Consider the following 20,506-nt stretch of genomic DNA (forward strand, 5'->3'; position numbering starts at 1 on the left):
ATTTGCAAAAAGCTGTAGTGTTCCAAAGATCACAGTGGCACAAACTTTCCTTTCAAAAAGTTTACAACCTAACTCATGGGGGAGGATATGTAAAAACAGCAATAACACAGACCGAAGTGTTGCTAGGTATAACTTTAAGGATGGCAAAAGAACATAAAGGTCAGAAGGTCAACTCAATGGCAAGAATAACAAATAAGTTTCCAATGGGCAAACAAGAGGCAGAGGAAAAGCAATTAGGGGGAGAAAACAGAATAAGGACAGAAAAGGCTGCCATGCATGTGGTGTTTAAGTAAACAGAAAGTATAAACCATGGAAAGACATTTTTAAATATCAAACACACAAAGAAACACTTAAACGCTAAAGGTTGCATGGAAATTTTCCCTGAGAGCCACAGGAGATGAACTGGCTTTACTATCCACTCAGCGGCTGTCTTCTAGCTTCGGCCTCATCCTTCATGTTGCCTACTTCAACATCGTTTCTGGCACCCGTGAACTTGTGTGGGATCAATCATCACACGATTACAGAGAGGGCCATGGAATCTCATCATTCTAACTGTGCTAGTTATCAGCACACGGTGTGTCATTCAGAGTTACTGTTGTGCTGTGGACATTTACTTTTAAATACAGAGAAGCATTCAGATGAAACTTGGAGGACTTGTAATTCCATCAGGCAGCTGAAACATAAATGACTATTTTTTAACCTATGGTAGTGTTAATGGCTTATGAAGCTTTGTGATGGTGTTCGTTGTACAGGGAGAGGTAGGCTGGCGCAGTGAGTGTGTGTGTGGGGGGGGGAGTCCCCCTCCAGTTTTATTGAAATATAGTTGACATATAATATTGTATAAGTTTAAGGTATACAACATAATGATTTGATGTATCTATATATTATGAAATGATTACCACAATAAGTTTAGTTACCAACCATCACCTCGCATAGTTACAAATAAATGAGTACTTATCACAGCAAAAGAGAAAGCTACAATTCTAATGATGAATTTGAAAACTTACTTTTATGTACAAAAATAGTTCCGAATTTTCAAATACTGCCTAAATTGGAAAATAATAACCTTCAACAAATTAGTCTGAAGAACTGCAATTAAATTTTAGTTGTTTAATTCCATTTAGGCCAAAATCCTTTCAAGAAAAAAAATATGTGGGACTTTTTCACACCTTGTAAAGCAGAAAACAAACTTTGCTACCTTAGACAGCAGAACTGACTCAACATTCACTCACATGAGATGTTCAGACAAGACAAAACAGTGGCTTATACATTTAAAAGGCCACCTAGATCAAAGAAAGTTTGAGTACCACACCTGGCAAATAATGCCACAAAGCACCAATGATGACAAATTGCAAAGAAAGTAGCTTATTCGCTGGAACCAACTGGAAAGGGCAGGAGAAGGACTGAGGGGTTTGTGATGGAAGGCTAGAAGCATTCCACAAAGTTTTTAAACACCATGCTACAGAGCTTAAGATTACCCTAGAGGCAGTGAGAAACTACCAAAGGTTTACTGTCATCACCAGAACCAAATGTGCACGTATATATGTGGGCAAACACACACGCATATATATATTTTTTATTTCCCCCCCCAAAAAAATTTCAACAGTGCTGTGGAAGAGAGCCTGCAAGAGGACAGACACTGAATACAGAAATGCTACTACCAAAGTTGTTGCTATTTTCTAGGTGAGAAATGCCTGGGACCTGAACTAGGAGAGTGGGAAGCGAGAAAGGAAGGAATTTAAGAGAGACTTAAGACAGAACACTGACAACACATGCAAAGCAATCAGATGGGGTAACTGAGAAAAATGGAACCAAAGTCAACTGAAATCTCTGTCTTGAGGGACCAGAGAGGACACTGGTACTGTTGCCCAAGTAAGAAACTGCATCGCCAGAAAATGAATCCCTACACTTCTCTCAAAATTCACATTTCTGTCAAGGTGACAAGTGACCTTTGACCTTATTAATATTTCTCTCCAACACTGTCTGAAATCATCCATTAACCACACAGAGACTGGTCCAAGAAACAGACTCAGCTCTAAATAGCATTTTGAAATTTGTCAATTGAGTTTACCTTGAAAATCTGTCGGGAAAGAGTTTAAATTTATCAAAAAGACACCAGATACCCTACAGAAGAAACATTCCAAAAACAGGACTAACTCAAGATTCTCCATAATGAAAAACATTTGCTCAATGAATTTCATAATAGAATCTAAGGTTGACGCTCTACTTTATGAGTTTTAGCATTAACTCATTACATCACATTTTAAAATATAGTAAACCTTTTAAAAAACATAATTTAATATATGGTAAATTATTAACAATGCTACTCAAAACAATACAAAGGTATACCTACACAATGTAATTAGGATTAATGCCTAATACAAGAGCTAAAAGACAACTTTTTAGCAAAAAATTACTCCATTTTTCTCACACCACCTCCATTTTTCTCATACCACCACCTTCTTTTCTGTCCAATTTTGAGGTATAATCAACAAATAAAATTGTAAGATATTTAAAGTGTAAAATGTGGTGATCTGATATATGTCTATACACTGTGAAAGGATACTTTCCACTGAGTTAAGTAGCAAATCCATCACTTCCCATATTTATCTCTCTTTTCTTCCTGAAAGTAGAACTTTTTAAAAAATTCAATTATTGAACTGAAATGTCAATGATACCATACAGTGTTATCAACTACAGTCACCACATTATACTTTATATCTTCAGACCTTATTCACCTTATAACTGGAAGTTTGTAGCCCCTACCACATTTTTCATATTCAAAATCAGAGTAACTGACCACTTAGACCAAATGTCTTTGTGGAACATGCTAGTTTCTAAAGATTAATAGACTGATCTTGAACTGAGAAAAAAAAACATACAGACCCAAGGCAATAATTCAAAGTACAACCATAAATGAACAAGGGACAATGGTTGGCCGAGGGCATAAAAATTAGGTTAAAAGGGATGGGGCAAAAGAAACGAACACTCACTGAGGGCCTCCTCTAAGTCTGGCACGGGGCTAAGAAGTGCAGACACTCACTCCCACCCCAAGCCCACTATATAATGAGTCTTTGGATAATTCGTGTAAGCTTCATGAAGGGAGAGGGGGCTTGGCAACCAGCAGATATCCAGGTTCTCAATCAGCACCTGGCACACAATAAGTACTCCATAAGTATTTATTAGGTGCATGGATGAACGTACGGAGGGCTGGTGGATGAATGAATAGATATTTTTAATAACAATGTTGGTCTACCCACAGAGACCCAAAGAGATCCTGGCAGCTTAGGAGAGAGGGAGCAAGAAATGGTCTCCAAGCCACTCCGCTCCCTTCTCCAAATACAGGAGGCCACAGGAGAGTAGGAAAAGCATGGGCTTCCTCATCACACCTGGATGGGAAGCCAAGTTTCAGGCTTACCTTCAGTGTGTCCCTGGACAGATGACTGCTCCGTGACGGAAATGCATAGACTAATTCCTTAATCTTGAAGTTGTAAAAAGGCTTTAATGAAATAACATATATAGAGTACCTAGCAAGTACCTAGCACATTGTATTTACTTAATAAATATATATTTACTTATATTTATTTACTTATATTTACTTAATAAATATAAATCTCTCCATGTACTGGGACAAGAGAAATGCCCCCTAGTGCTGACACAGTCTTGGTCTTAAGGATAAAGTCCAAAGGAGGGGTCTCAGTAAAAGGAATCCTAGTGTAGTGCACAGCAGGACAGCTCTGGAGTCATTGTAAACTATCAATCCGAAGGTCCAGCTCATCATATCACGTTAGAGGAATTAACAATCATAGCATGAGCCTTCACAGGATTCAAAAAGGGAACAGGACTCCGACAGTGCAAGGAAATATAAAATGAAACAACTAGCATATGCTCTGTGCTTGACAATTTCACACTTGCCCAAATCAGGCATACTTCTCTCTGCTATACTGTCAAAGCTACTTTATTGATAATATCTGAAGTATATTTTGTTAATTTGATGAAAGTATGCATCATTAAGGATTCTTTCTGAAAAAAAATTTCCTAAGGGTCCTATCCAGGCCCCACCTCTAAGAAACCAAGACAACTACACATTTGGCTATAATTACGCCCTCATGTGTTTTCTCTTTCCTACTTTTATAGCATCATATCATACAATGCAGCCCAATTATAAAACATGACTAAAACCCCCAAACCTCTTATCCATAACCAAAAAGGTGAAAATAATATTTTAACAAATTCTAATATAAGTTTCCTCTTTTGAGTCGGTAGCAAAATAAATCACACAAATTTTCTTAACTAACTTTCTAGTTATTGCTTATCCATCGGGTGAAGTCAACGGCAGGTCACCTTTCCTCTTAATCAGCCAGCAAGGAATGTACCTTAACTTCAGAAGGTGCCTTGAGCATCTCATTCAACTATAAGCTTCAGGAATATCTAAAATGTTTGTTTTTTTGCAATACGAATCCACATCACCTAATTCAAACATGAATCTAAATCATTAAACTCAAATACAGGGCTAAATAATTTGCTTTTGGATGAAGGTCGTTTTATTCACTGCTGATTTTAGATGAGCATTTTACAAAGGATGTATATAGCTGGAGAACAGATTTGGATAAAGAGGGACCGTCACACCACAGACAGCTTCTCAAGTAAAAGTTCTTCCTTATAAACAAAAATCTGGGTATCCATCTTAAAGTTCAGAGAGCGTATTAATGGAACAAGAGATCAACAACGTAATATGCTAAGAACTTAAACCAATTTACAACGTCTCCACCTACAAAATAAAAGTCCCTTACAGAGGGTTCCAGTTAATGAATCAACATTTAGAAATGCATATGATGTAATTTGGTGAACAGAGGAACTGAAACTATATAGGGTAGCAGGAGAGGTACACCCTATTTTGATTAGGATCAGCCAGAAGTTATGAGAAAAAAGGATCAGTGCCCAGCAGAACAACTCGCTGAAGAAATTTAGGATGGTATGCTGGCAGGGAACAAAGAAAACTTGCGTATCAAGTCTTAAGCTTCTCCTGTGGGAGTATCCAATCAGTTTCACCCTTGCCAGTCTTGATGCCACACATGTACCAGGAAGCTTTCTGAAGATAATGACACTGCCCTAGAAATCTGCCATCTGGGAACAGTATCCATTTATTATACTATAAAATTCCTGTCTGCTTGGAAATATATTTCTCATTGCATTTAACGACTGATTTTCTAGTAGACAGCAATATTCAAAAATTTCCGTTTAAGCATATCAGACTTTCCAGAGTCTCATCAACCCTAGATAACCAGACCACTGTTGTTAAACTACGAAGCTCTTTTTAAAGCAAGTCCTGCAAGCGTAAGTGTGGTCTGATAACATTTTAAAATTAGCTTCTGCAAACTCTGAGCTCTACACCATATTAGAACACAATCTGTGCTTTATCTGCCCACAGTGTACACCTGATTTAATTTGGAAAATTTCTTACTACAGATTTCCTTCATCCCCAAATGCTAGTACCTTTCTATAAATACCTATCACTTTTTTACTACGATTACCTTAAAAAAATGGTGATTTTCAATTTTCTCTTAGCATCATTTCAGTCCTGATTAAGATGAGGTCCTTCTTGAAAATATGATTGCAACAATTTGATAACTCTGAAGGAGCTTAAAAAGAAGGTCACCCAAAACACAAAGTGGTCTTGTGGAAACTAGGAATGCCTCACCATATAATAATATCCTCTCTATTAGCATCTTTAATAAAGGATTCAAGAAAACCAGACTCTTGCACTTCTCAATGTTTTAATCAACCAATCTAAAGTTCAACTATTTATCTCATGGACAGTAAGCGCCAAAGCCACAATAAGGCATCACTATTGTAAAGCAAATGAGAATCATATTCCTCCATCCAAAAATTACTGGATGCCCAGAATGTGCCATTTATTTCAATGCCTTTTTGGCATTGAAAAGTCAAACAGAAAACACAGTCCCAGTCTTCAAGAACTTTACATTCTAGGAGAGCAAGCTAAACAGCTAAATAAAAAATCTCAGATTGCAGAGCACGGGCTCTAGGCACGCGGGCTTCAGTAGTTGTGGCACGTGGGCTTCAGTAGTTGTGGCTTGTGGGCTCAGTAGTTGTGGCGCACGGGCTTAGTTGCTCCACAGCATGTGGGATCTTCCCAGACCAGGGCTCGAACCCACGTCCCCTGCGTTGGCAGGCGGATTCTTAACCACTGCGTCACCAAAGCCCGCGCGCAGCAACAAAGACCCAACACAGCCAAAAATAAATAAATAAATACATACATACATACATAAAATTTCAGTGGTGGTGGTGGTGCAGTGGTTAAGAATCCACCTGCCAATGCAGGGGACACAGGTTTGAGCCCTGGTCTGGGAAGACCCCACATGCCGCGAAGCAACTAAGCCCGTGCGCCACACCTACTGAGCCTGTGCTCTAGCCCGCAAGCCACAACTACTGAGCCCACACGCCACAACGATTGAAGCCCATGCGCCTAGAGCCCGTGCTGTGCAACAAGAGAAGCCACCGCAACGAGAAGCCCATGCACCACAACGAACAGTAGCCCCCGCTCGCCTCAACTAGAGAAAGCCCGCACACAGCAACTAAGACCCAACGCAGCCAAAAATAAATAAATTAAATATATATTTTTTTAACCTCAGGGATACTGTAAGAGAGGTACATGCTATAAAGTAACTAACTCTAGGAAGCAAGAAAAACACTACAGATGCTAACTTTTAAGCTGGTCCTAAAAAAGAATTTATTCAGCAGCAGAGAGGAGCGTTTAAGAAAAAGACAAAGTGTGTTAAGAAAAAGAAAACGGCAGCAAAGGACAAGAAGTCACGTCACACAAGAAATTTCTACATCACTGGAACTAACAAGGCTCAGGGACAGAGAGTGAGGACAGAAGTCAGAGAGCAAGCAAGATGGTCTTCTGCCATATTAAGGCATTCAGGGTTGCCTTAACCTATGGGCAGCCCATGGGTTCTGAGGAATTCCTGAAGCGCCTGCCTGCAGGAGCCTGTCCTCAGCAGATACTGGCTACTGGGAGTCACAGCTTTCCCTGAGGTCCCCAAGCCTCTGTGGCTTCCTCTGGCCTGGAGACGGGAGTGGGGTCACTGGGTAGGGAGAGGAGTGGACATCAGCTGTATACCACCCTCAGGGTCCTCTTGGTACCCAGCAGATATTGCATGACTTCAGATAATCTTAAAATGAAAAGGAAACCAGCAGAGCAGTCTCACTTCCCATCAACTATCAGAATCCTTTCTACACACCTTGATAAATGGTTACACGCTGGACAACAGCTACGATGTCTGCCCTGTGTCGTCATTTCCCCAGAACACTTGCTACAGTTCTCCTAGCCAGGCATCGTTAAAATCCTTTCTAAAATCTTCTCCAGCATAGGTCCCCCTTAGAATGTAGCCCACTTGGCCAGAGCTGGGCACAAAGAGCCTGCATGCCCTCCATCCACAGCAGAACACTATAAGCACATGAGGGTTTTCGAGTGAACAAGTTATCTCTTGGTTGCACTGACCTTTACAGAAGCACAGGACCTGGATCATATTAAATCTGTGGTCAAAAAAAATACGTGTCCTTATTCATCTGAACTGTTCTCATAAGCACCATTCACCTCTCCTTCAAATTACGTATCACAATTATAAGATAACGTTTATTTGTGGGATTATCTTAGGAATGTCTGCATTTCCCCAGCCCATGAACTAAGGAACCTGAATGCAGGTACAAAACTGGTTTTTGGTGTTTTGCTTTTTATTTCCTTTGTATTACCATTGTATCGTGAGGTCTTAGCATAGTACCTATTCCAAAGGAAGGGTTCAGTAAATGTTAGACGAAGAATTAGATGTAGACAAAATATTATATGAGGCAAGTTATGGTCAGTGGGACAGGAATGTTAAATCAACATTCCATGGAAGCCCAGTGGAGATTCTTTCAACTTCCTCTATGAATGAAAGTACTCATGGAGGAAAAAAAGGCATCAAAAGGCATCCAAGCTAATTTCTTAATGATGTTTCAACTAAATATTGAAAATAAGGAAAATATTTGGGCAAGAAAACAACCAATGAAAACTATGTTTTTAAAGAACAGTTATTTATATGGGAAGTAATAAACAGGACACAAAACAGTATATGCCCCCCACACACATTCACATACACACACACACACACACACACACACACACACACAAACCTAAAAGGAAATAGTTTAAATGTTAATAGTAGCTACTGCTGGGTTGTGGGATTACTGCTGATCTTTATTTTCTTCTTTACACTTTATTGTAGTTGCCATATTTTCTATAATAAAGATCTTCATCATCTGGGGGGAAATATCTAGATTTTTTAACTCATTCAGATGAAAGCGCTAAAATATTTTAAGTCTTCAGGCTTTATCGCAAAAGGTTTGTGGACTGCTTTTTTCTATGTCATACTTTAAGGGAACATTGTAAAGCAGAAGGAATGCTGGATAAGAAATTTCAGTCCCCAAGAAATATTGCAAATAATCCCTCCACAACCCCCAGATTGTTCTAATCTACTTTTTTGAGTCTTAACAATTAGTGTCAAAGGACTTATATTTACAGGTAATACTAAAAAACAGAAGCTAGCATCAGTGACCACACTGGTCCACAGAACATCAATTCCGTTCCACAACCTCAGCTGGGCCCTTCGAACAATGAACTACATGCATCAACACCACCACACTGCACATCAAACTGAGGGACAGAAGGGCTTCTGATAACAGATCTCAGTTAAACATTCAGAACATAAACAAAAGTCCCTATTTGAATTAATAGATACCTTCGTCTATGGTTAACAAGTTAAGAAGAATGCCACAAAATACTGTTCTTTACTAAATAAAAGAAGGAAAGTACACTAAGTATTCTGAAACATGAGGTCTAGCTTATGCCCTGCCATCTATTGGAATGGGAGACTCTGAAATGGGAGTTTTAAAGTACCCTTCTGTATGTAAGGCTACATAAAACATAAAACAGTGATGGAAAAAACTACCACTTTAAATAGATGTCAGACCTCCCACAAATAGTACTATCTTGAAAGCAGTCCAAATAGAAGTAAAAGGTTCTCTGAGCAATGGTCATTAATCATGTCTCTTCCTTATTCAAAGAATGGCAAAAGGGAAACATAAATTATGAAGAAGTGCACAGTTTCTAGATGGTTTAAACCCATACATAGTCCACTCAGAAAGACCCCTTGTACAACCCATCTCTTTCTGTGCACTGACAGCCTCTAAGCCCTGGCCTACTTGGCCCTCTTCTTTCCAACTGCCACCACCTACCCACCTCCTCGGGGTCCGTTTGCCTCAAGACTTCTTGCAGAGGAGCTAGCTCTATTTCATCCTTTACTGACTATCTCTGTCTCAGAAACAAACCAACCAACCTTCCTGAATAGTTTGGAGACTCATGAGAAATCACTACTAATAAACAAGTGAGGTGGTAACAAAATATATATGACGCCCCATGATTACTGATTCAAGAAAGCTCTTCAATGAGAAATTAAAATCCTGGCTGAAATGTAGGTAGTACCAGGGAGACGCTGATGTAAAACAGATGGGTCTGGGCAGCTGTAAGGTCCTAAAGCGCCCCAGGGGATTCTGACGTTCATCCAGAACTTGGCGCCGCTGACCCAGATCCTCAGTCACCTGCCATCCACGCACTCGAGGGTCATCAGGCGCCCACTACCTTCTGCTCGGAGGACTTCCAGGTTCCCCACCCACTCAGGTTCTAAGTCATCCTACTAGGAAAGAAAAGCAGCTATGACTCTGCAGGCCACCAAAGTGCCTCTGGAGTCTGGATGGTGCTACAGAAAGGGTAAGCTTCAGTCACTTTAAAAGTCCACTTCTGTGAATTCACAGCATTCCCCAGGCTATGAAAAGAGAAGGGAAAGTACGTGTAGGAGCTACCTACTCTCAAATCCTTAGTGTATAGGGTAGATAATGATATCCATGTGGTTTTGTACAAAATTCCTTGTGAATAATCTCCCAAATATGCAAGATAAATTGGAATTCACTTCTTTGCTCACAGGTTGGGTCAATTAAAATCGAGGCAGTGGATTTTGCTGTGACAAAGACCTGCAAAGACATTTTTTTTTACTGAATAACTTTGGCATTACTTTTTTCAAATTCATGGTACATTATCCTAAATTGAGTAACAGTGAACAAAATATTTTGCAAATATCTTTTGACTCTGGGAAAAGCTTTATATATTTTAGGCCTGTCTTTTTCTCAAGAAATGCCATTTTCTGCAAACTAGAATTATTTCTCACAAATTCAAATAATGAACACCTTGTATAAAGTATGTACTGTGCACTGATATCTCAGTAACACACTTTGCTCTGCACAGCAGGATCTGGGTCCAAAAGTGATCAGCGTTGGCCTCTCTCCAAAAGGATGCGGAAATGCAAAGTTTCCATAAAATCATACTGATACTCTAGAAATTAACTTCAATTCCTCTTCGGCATTTTAACCATAACAAATTGAATCATACCAAAAGTATCTGCTTTAGGGTTTTATTTCAATGTTAAGCACAATAAAAACAACTATTTTAATGGCTCGAGCAACAAGAAAGCCGCTAATTCCGATAACTTAAGCACTGGAGGGTTATTATGCTGGTTAAGTCTCTTTTCCTCTGTGTAAGAGATAAGACACTTCTCCATGCACTAGAACAGCAAATCGTGACCCATTCCTACTACAGAATAATGTCTGTAGAGGGAAAATGGTTATATACTAAGGGATCATTTCAAACATATGTACACACACCTTGTCATAAACACTCTTTTTACTCACCAAATTTTTATGTGCCTCTGTAATTCAGAAGGTCCTGACATCCAGAAAAGCCACACACACAACCTTCTCAGCTTTGTACCCACACATCTTTGATTACTGAATTAAAAGCAAACTCTAAGTGTGGCCTTTAATAACTAATTTTTTTATTTTATTGAAGTATAGTTAATCTACAATGTTTTGTTAATTTCCGCTGTACAGCAAAGTGATTCAGTTATATATACATATATTCTTTTCCATTATGGCTTATCCCAGGATTCTGAATATAGTTCCCTGCACTATACAGTGGGACCTTGTTGTTTATCCATTCAATATATAATAGTTTGCATCTGCTAATCCCAAACTCCCAATCACTACTTTTAAATAGCTCTGTATTAACAACATTTATTCAGTCTATCTTTTAGTATCTATCCATATTGAGAATCAACTAGTGTTCATAGGAGGATGAGCATACCTAAAACAAACCCATGGGAAGGTACACAGTAGCGAGGAGAAAGCACTGAACTAGGACTCAAAAGACCCAAGTATGAATCTTGGTTAAGCCACACACTCATTCAACCTCACCTCAGGTAGGCCACCTTTCAATTAAACACAGTAAAACTTGACCTATCTAAACAATGCTGTTGAAGGTACGTATCAATGAGACAACACATTTGCAAATGACTTTTTTAATCTAATAAGGATCATTCAGCTGCTGGTCTAGTAAGAAACTGCTAAGACGCCCCAAAAGAAGTAAAATAGTGTTCCTCCGCTGACGCATCTTTGAAGTTTTACCATTTCCTTCCCCCTTCCCTCTCTCCCTTCCTTTCTTCATTTAACTGATAGTTACTGTGCTTCTACCATATACCAGGTGTAGTTCAGACCTGCACTGTCCAATACGGCAGGCAGTAGTCACATGTGGCTACTAAGCATTCAAAACAGTTCTAGTTCAAATTAATACGTGCTGTGAGCATGAAATAGACACTAGATTTTGAAGACTCTGTGAACAAAAGAATGTAAAATAGCTCAATTTTTTATGTTGATCACATGTTAAGATGATAATATTTTGGATATTCACCTTAAATACATTATTACAATTAATTCCATCTCTATTAGCCACAAAAAGGAACAAAACTGGGTCATTTGTAGAGACATGGATGGATCTAGAAACTGTCATACAAAGTGAAGTAAGTCAGAAAGAGAAAAACAAATAACATGTATTAACGCATATACGTGAAATCTAGGAAAATGGTACAGATGAACTGGTTTGCAAGGCAGAAATAGAGACACAGATGTAGAGAACAAACGTATGGACACCAAGGGGGGAAAGCGGCAGGGGCGGGGGGTGGGGGTGGGGGGGGATGAATTGGGAGATTGGGATTGACATGTATACACTGATGTGTATAAAACAGATAACTAATAAGAACCTGCTGTATAAAAAAATGAATAAATAAAACAAAATTCAAAAAAAATTAATTCCATCTCTTTCTTTTAGTGTGGCAATTAGAAAATTTAAATGTATGGGGACTCACATTATATTTCTATTTGACAGCACTATTCTAGAGTCTGCGGATATATTAGGGAACAAGACCATGTCCCTAACCTCATGGAGCTTATGTTTAAACAGCTATAGCCCTAAAATCTTCTGTAATCAACAGAAAAGGAAAACTTCTGCATAGAGAAGACTCTGGGATGGAGGCCACATGCACGAGAGCAAGACACACCTTCCCTTTAGTCTTTCCTTCCACCAAAGGTACGGCCTCTGGTCCCCAGAATAATCAGTCAGTAAAATGGTAAGCTATGACCTTTACCATCTTGGGGAAGACTGCCCCTTCCCTTCTGAGATGCTTCTGAGAACATGACCGCTTTTAATCCGAACTTAGCGAGGGAGAAAAGCTTTAGATCTTGGGCATCAGCAGTTTCAAGGCATCATTTTTAGTACTCTGGGTTGTGCCTCAAATAGTACTGTAAAAGGTTTCCAATTGTTGGAAGATGTTTCTTAACAAAGAGCTCCTCTCTCTGGATTCCAATGCCCTCCTTTATTATGAGAGTTCTTTAGCATGTTCCTCTCCACGGGTCCAGTTAACCCTGCCTCTCCTCAGTAACTTTAGTTCCCCACATCACAAGCAGAGTGCTGCTAGATGAAGAGCAAGAAGCTCAGTTCAACAACACAGGCCCATGACAGCAACCTGAGAGTCTCTACTGGTCTAAGGAGACTGGCAAAGGAAACTCAAGTCAGGCTGACTACCTGCCCGTTAAATGTAAGGTTCCTTGTTTTAAGATTTTAAAGAATTTCTGAAGTATAAGTTTAATTTAGACCAAATGCATCTGTCCTCCAACAGCACTTTTCCTACCAAAAAGGTACCCTGAACATTTGAATTTCCTATTCCACGTGTTAGGAACTTACCTTAAATTCAAACCACAGTAATGGCAAATGTTTTGCTTGCCCATACATTTTTCTGGCAGACTGCAAAGAAAACCAGGGCTTTCAAGAGATTGTCTACACTGTAAAATGCTCTACTGGGTACAGCGGGAAGCCGAGGGGCTCACGTTTCACAGCTGACAGTGTTATTTCCCATCTGACCCCAGCTCATGCTGCTCTTTCAGCCGGCATGCCCTGACCCCTCGGCCAACTTAAATGTTACACCTCCGGAAGGGCAAAGCCCAAAGCCCAGCCCTCAGAGAAATCATCCCCAGTAACCTCAAATCCAAAATAATCTCTCGCTTTCATTTTCACAGAAACCCAATCAACCAAAGTATTATCTCATATATTCCTTTCTCTCTTTTCTAGGTATTTCTAACACCTGTAACTCAGAAGAAGAGTGATGAAAAAAAGTCAGCATGACATCCGAAAATGTATCACCCTCCCTTTCAATCAGTCATTTATCTGAGCTTTATTCAACAACAAAGATGAGCCTAACATCCGGGATACAAAAAGGATACGTAGTCCCAATCCTCAAGGAATTCACCCTAGCTGAGGAAAAAAAAGTAAATGATGAACGCTGTATTAAAGGTGCAAACAGCCCTGGGAGCCACAGGAGGGCTCTTCTTCCTGGGTGACTGAGAAAAGCCTCACAGAAATGGTACTATATGAGCAAAGAATCGAAAAATGAGTAGGAATTGACTGGGTAAAGTGGGAAAGGCATGTCAAAGGCATTAAAGCACAGAATATTAAAAGAAATGACAGAAACACTGAGAAAAAAATAATATCTTCCAATATATTAAATGATTCATGTGGGCATTCAAGGCTCTACATAAACAGACCCCAGTCCCATTCTGCTACATTTCTCACAGTATAACACAGCAAGGAAGGGTGGGCTCTCCAGAACTAGTATGGGGTCAAATTCTACTAACTACATAGCTTTACCCAAGTTTCTAAACCTATCTATAACTCAGTTTCTCCATCTGTAAAATGGGGATGACAATAGTACCTTCCTCCTAGGGTTATTATGTTATTGTTAAGAGGAAATGAATTAAAACAAGTAATTATCACAAGTTAGGCATTCAATAAATGCTAGTATTATTATATTATTATTACCATTTCTATTATTATTATTATTTACTTTTCCATGCTAGACACTGTAGCAAATCTGAAATTCCTATCCTAAACACTTGTCCATGCCTCAAACTAAAGAATTCTTCATATGTCCCAATCCCACCTAGCAAGACACTGGTTAAATACCATGGCCTACATGAAGTTTAACTGAGCCTGCTCCCCTCACTCACTGGGGAAATGAGTGTCTCTCTCTTCCTCCTCTGAACTCCCACAGTATTTTGACAGCCTCTCTTGGGGCATTCATCACTCTATATCACCATGGTGCCCATGCCTGATTCCCCTACAAGGCTATAGCTCTTTAAGAACCCATACTGCATCTCACTGATCTTCATCTTCCCCAGAGAACTGACACAGTCCTTTTCACATCTGGGGTACTCAATGTTTGCTGTCGAACAAATTAAAATACTCTACCCTTTAATTAAGTCAAGAACGGACAAAAGCTTTTGAAACTGCTAAAACATCTACCAAGTTATTCTTCCTAATAAAAACCCTCACCCAGAGAGAAACCTGATGTAATTCTACACAGCTCCTTTGTTAGTGAATCCTAAAGAAAAGTCAATAAAGATGGCATTCTTAGAGTGAATGACAACAGACTTGAGTCACCTTTAGACTGCTGCTGTGTAAACAAATCTCTCTCCTTTCTCCATTCTCTGAACAAGTTCTAATGTAAATTTGTCTAAGCCATTGCTGTTCTGTTACATGTTGACAAAAGGTGGGACAAAGTCTCCATAGCAATGTCATTTTCATTGATTATCCAGAGTCTAAAGCCTATTCTGTCTGGATTTTGCTGCTTTCTTCCACCCAGGCAAAGGCAGGCTGGCCTGGAACCACCCAGAACCCTTGGCCTACACAATAACAGTATCAGTATACTATGCACAACTCTTATCTCTGGTGTCCCTTGTCTCCAGTGACAGTCCCCTGGAAGACAGAACCACCACTCTCCTCCAACACCCACCTAACTCAAAAACGTAATTATTGGTAACTGTTACTTGACTAAAATCCCAAAGTTTAATTAACAGAAAAAGGTTAACTAAGATGGGCTTCCTCTTAGGAAAAGAACGTTCTGACAGTCAAGCACATTCAAGCAATTCAAAGACAGTCTTCAATGACTATGCTTTTTTTTTTTTTTTTTTTTTTGCGGTATGCGGGCCTCTCACTGGTGTGGCCTCTCCCGGGCCTCTCACTGGTGTGGCCTCTCCCGTCGCGGAGCACAGGCTCCGGACGCACAGGCTCAGCGGCCATGGCTCACAGGCCCAGCTGCTCCGCGGCACGTGGGATCCTCCCGGACCGAGGCAGGAACCTGCGTCCCCTGCATCGGCAGGCGGACCCTCAACCACTGCGCCATCAGGGAAGCCCCTATGCTTTTCTTTTTTCACTTACTTTGACTTTTCCAAAAGAAGAGCCTTAAACAATTAGGATTAACAAAACAACAAAAAAGGAGAAGACAGAATAAAACAGAACTCAAATAGTACTGGCTGGTCTTTAAAATATGTGTGCAATTATTTTCCACAGTAAAACACTGGATACCATGGATTCAAAAGGAAGGAATTAGGCACAGGAGAGAAGTGAGGTGGCCATTCCAGAAATCCATTCACAGAGACGAGGGTACCAAGAATGATCAACCTGACCAGGACACACAAAGTCCACCAGAAATCCATAAAATCACATGGCCAACGAAGTATCAAAGTAAGTCTGTTTAATTCAATAGCAATGCTACTTTAGAATAAAGGTTATTCTGAATGTTTCTAGGACCAAAAAGGTCATAAGCAAAGGCAAAGCACTAGAAAGCGTCTAAAACCAGTATCTACATGACTTTTCAAGCAGTAAAGCTATTTACACCTTATGTCAACAAATATAAAAAGTTCATAGCTATATGACTATATTCTCTATTTAAAAAAAAACTATTTCTGGGCTTCCCTGGAGCCGCAGCGGTTGAGAGTCCGCCTGCCGATGCAGGAGACATGGGTTCGTGCCCCGGTCTGGGAAGATCTCACATGCTGCAGAGCAGCTGGGCCCGTAAGCCATGGCCGCTGAGCCTGTGCTCTGCGACGGGAGAGGCCACAACAGTGAGAGGCCCACGTACCGCAAAAAAAAAAAAAACTATTTCTAATGTATCGATCACCATGATCCCAAAATTGTCAAAATCACTATAAATTTACCATTTTCTCTATAATCTAGCTGCTTCTAAATACACTAAACAAGAGTGCTTGGGGGGTGGGGGTGGCACGGGGGTGGCCCAAACTCATTAAATGGATGGATGCTTTATACTTTGTCCAAAGGCCAACTGCACTATAGTAATACCCAATTATTAACATTCCTTGTTTTTTTCCAGTTCTCCTAATTAAGACTGGGAAAACTTCCATTTTTTTCTCACATGTGAAACATGCCCAAAGAGGTTTGCTTACATGAGCAGCATATAAGTATTGCTAAGCCACTAGTACTTACATCTTTGGTCCTCAAGTGCCATTGATCTTATGTTCAAGTATGACCATAACCACAGAACTATGATGATGATTAAGACATCAGAGGAAACTTGCACAAGCCTCTTGAGGAAACTTGCACAAGCCTCTTGAGGAAACTTGCACAAGCCTCTTAGATAGCCTCATCCACCAGAAGGCAGACAGCAAAAGCAAGAAGAATTACAATCCTGCAGCCTGTGGAACAGAAACTACATTCACAGAAAGATAGACATGATGAAAAGGCAGAGGGCTATGTACCAGATGAAGGAACAAGATAAAACCCCAGAAAAACAACTAAATGAAGTGGAGATAGGCAAGCTTCCAGAAAAAGAATTCAGAATAATGATAGTGCAGATGATCCAGGACCTGGGGAAAAAAACGGAGGCAAAGGTCGAGAAGATGCAAGAAATGTTTAACAAAGACCTAGAAGAATTAAAGAACAAACAAACAGAGATGAACAATACAATAACTGAAATGAAAACTACACTAAAAGGAATCAATAACAGACTAACTGAGGCAGAAGAACAGATAAGTGACCTGGAAGACAGAATGGTGGAATTCACTGCTGCGGAACAGAATAAACATAAAAAAAATGAAAAGAAATGAAGACAGCCTAAGAGACCTCTGGGACAACATTAAACACAACAACATTTGGATTACAGGGGTCCCAAAGGACAAGAGAGAGAGAAAAGACCAGAGAAAATATTTGAAGAGATTATAGTCGAAAACTTGCCTAACATGGGAAAGGAAATGGCCACCCAAGTCCAAGGAAGTGCAGAGAGTCCCATACAGGGTAAACCCAAGGAGAAACACGCTGAGACACCTAGTAATCCAATTGGCAAAAATTAAAGACAAAGAAAAATTATTGAAAGCTGCAAGGGAAAAAAGACAACATACAAGGGAACTTCCATAAGGTTAACAGCTGATTTCTCAGCAGAAACTCCACAAACCAGAAGGGAGTGGCATGACATATTTAAAGTGATGAAAGGGAAGAACCTACAACCAAGATTACTCTACCCAGCAAGGATCTCATCCAGATTCGATGGAGAAATCAAAAGCTTTACAGACAAGCAAAAGCTAAGAGAATTCAGCACCACCAAACCAGCTCTACAACACATGCTAAAGGAACTTCTCTAAGTGGGAAACACAAAAGAAGAAAAGGACCTACAAACACAAACCCAAAACAATTAAGAAAATGGTCACAGGAACCTACATATCGATAATTACCTTAAACGTGAATGGATTAAATGCTTCAACCAAAAGACACAGGCTTGCTTAACGGATACAAAAACAAGACCCATCTATATGCTGTCTACAAGAGACCCACTTCAGACCTAGGGACACATACAGACTGAAAGTGAGGGGATGGAAAAACATATTCCATGCAAATGGAAATCAAAAGAAAGCTGGAGTAGCTATACTCATATCAGATAAAATAGACTTTAAAATAAAGAATGTTACAAGAGACGGGAAGGACACTACATAAGGATCAAGGGAGCAATCCAAAAAGAAGATATAGCAATTATAAATATATATGCACCCAACATAGGAGCACCTCAATACATAAGGCAACTGCTAACAGCTCTAAAAGAGGAAATCGACAGTAACACAATAATAGTGGGGGACTTTAACACCTCACTTACACCAATGGACAGACCATCCAAACAGAAAATTCACAAGGAAACACAAGATTTAAATGACACAATAGACCAGATAGATTTAATTGATATTTATAGGACATTCCATCCAAAAACAGCAGATTACACTTGCTTCTCAAGTGCACACAGAACATTCTCCAGGATAGATCACATCTTGGGTCACAAATCAAGCCTCAGTAAATTTAAGAAAATTGAAATCATATCAAGCATCTTTTCTGACCACAACGCTATGAGATTAGAAATGAATTACAGGGAAAAAAACGGAAAAAACACAAACACATGGAGGGTAAACAATACGTTACTAAACAACCAAGAGATCACTGAAGAAATCAAAGAGGAAATCAAAAAATACCTAGAGACAAATGACAATGAAAACACGACAATCCAAAACCTATGGGATGCAGCAAAAGAAGTTCTAAGAGGTAAGTTTACAGCTATACAAGCCTACCTCAAGAAAAAAGAAAAATCTCAAGCAATCTAACCTTACAGCTAAAGGAACTAGAGAAAGAAGAACAAACAAAACCCAAAGTTAGCAGAAGGAAAGAAATCATAAAGATCAGAGCAGAAATAAATGAAATAGAAACAAAACAATAGCAAATATCACTAAAACTAAAAGCTGGTTCTTTGAGAAGATAAACAAAATTCATAAACCATTAGGCAGACTCATCAAGAAAAAGAAGGAGAGGACTCAAATCAATAAAATTAGAAATGAAAAAGCAGAAGTTACAACAGACACTGCAGAAATACAAAGCATACTAAGAGACTACTACAAGAAACTCTATGCCAATAAAACGGACAACCTGGAAGAAATGGATAAATTATTAGAAAGGTAGAAACTTCCAAGTCTGAACCAATCCAATAACTGGACATTTTACCAGCATAAGTCTGGAGTTTATTAAATGAGAGGATTTGACCAGGCATAACTGAGAATAGGAATGAATCTCTATACTAAAAATATGGGTCCATCAAGTTACTAGTAGACTGCCAGCCCCCTTCAGACTTACAGACTACAAGATTCTTTACTGGAGAAACTGACCAAATGAAAGTAAAGATCAAGAGAAACTGACATTTGAGAACTCTCAACGAAATGTCACAAGCCAAGCTCACCATCCATAGGAGAAGAACACCAGAAACACCAGCCCCAATGACAGGGACAGAGTAAAGGACAAAGTAGGTGATTAAACAGTTAATCCCACAAGGGGATTGTAAATAAAGAAAAAAGAAAGGGAGACCCCTGCAAGTTAATGAACACTCAAGAAAGCAGGTTTGCTTAACGAGAAAACCAAGCAGGCCTGCTCAGCAACTAAACCATGAAACAGAAACATGAGACAAGGCCCAAAACAAGAAAACAATGGTGGCATGAGACCCACATCCCACGCAGCGAGCTCAGTACATTAATGATACCTAGGACATGCTCCTCTGCACACACTAAAGACAAAAGCACAAGGAAAAGGTGCCATTATACTGAAACCTGAGATGATTTACCATATTTTAGTATATGTTACCGCCTTTTTGCTCATTTCCAGGGCACTGTGACAGTCCTGGTTTGACCAGTAGGGACAAGAAAACTCCCTCACCCAACATGGAGGAGGAATTGATGATGGAAGCTTGACGTCTACTGAAGAATGAGGAAGAAGGTGGTCTTCTCTCCCTCCCTACTTTTCCCTTGATTATAAAACTCTAGCCCACTAAGTTCTCAGCGCGGCACCCTCTTGCCCACCCACTTGTAAGCCTTCCACGTGTCCTATTCTAATAAGTCACTTCTTATATCTATCACTCAGCCTCTTTGAATTCATTCTGCACTGAGACATAAAGAACCGGAGCTCCTCGGAGCACCCCAAAACACATTTCAGCGGTTTCACCACCATGCACGCAGAACTTTTAATCAACTGTAAGACAAAGAGTATTATCACACAAAAAAAGGAACATCGTAATTACAAAAGGGACAATTTATCATGAAGCCATGGCAATTATGAATGTATATGCACCTCAAAATACATTAAGCAAAAATAGAATTACGGAAAGAAAAGGACAATGCATGATTAGAGGAGAAG

At 39.6% G+C, this 20,506-nt stretch overlaps 1 long non-coding RNA gene across 1 annotated transcript in view; it reads right to left on the reverse strand.

Annotated features, from left to right (window-relative positions):
- Nucleotides 1-20,506, reverse strand: part of LOC132529713 (uncharacterized) — an 81,073-nt gene that overhangs the window by 15,636 nt on the left and 44,931 nt on the right. The window lies entirely within an intron of this gene.

This window comes from Lagenorhynchus albirostris, chromosome 1 (assembly GCF_949774975.1).
Source record: "Lagenorhynchus albirostris chromosome 1, mLagAlb1.1, whole genome shotgun sequence".
NCBI lineage: Eukaryota > Metazoa > Chordata > Mammalia > Artiodactyla > Delphinidae > Lagenorhynchus > Lagenorhynchus albirostris.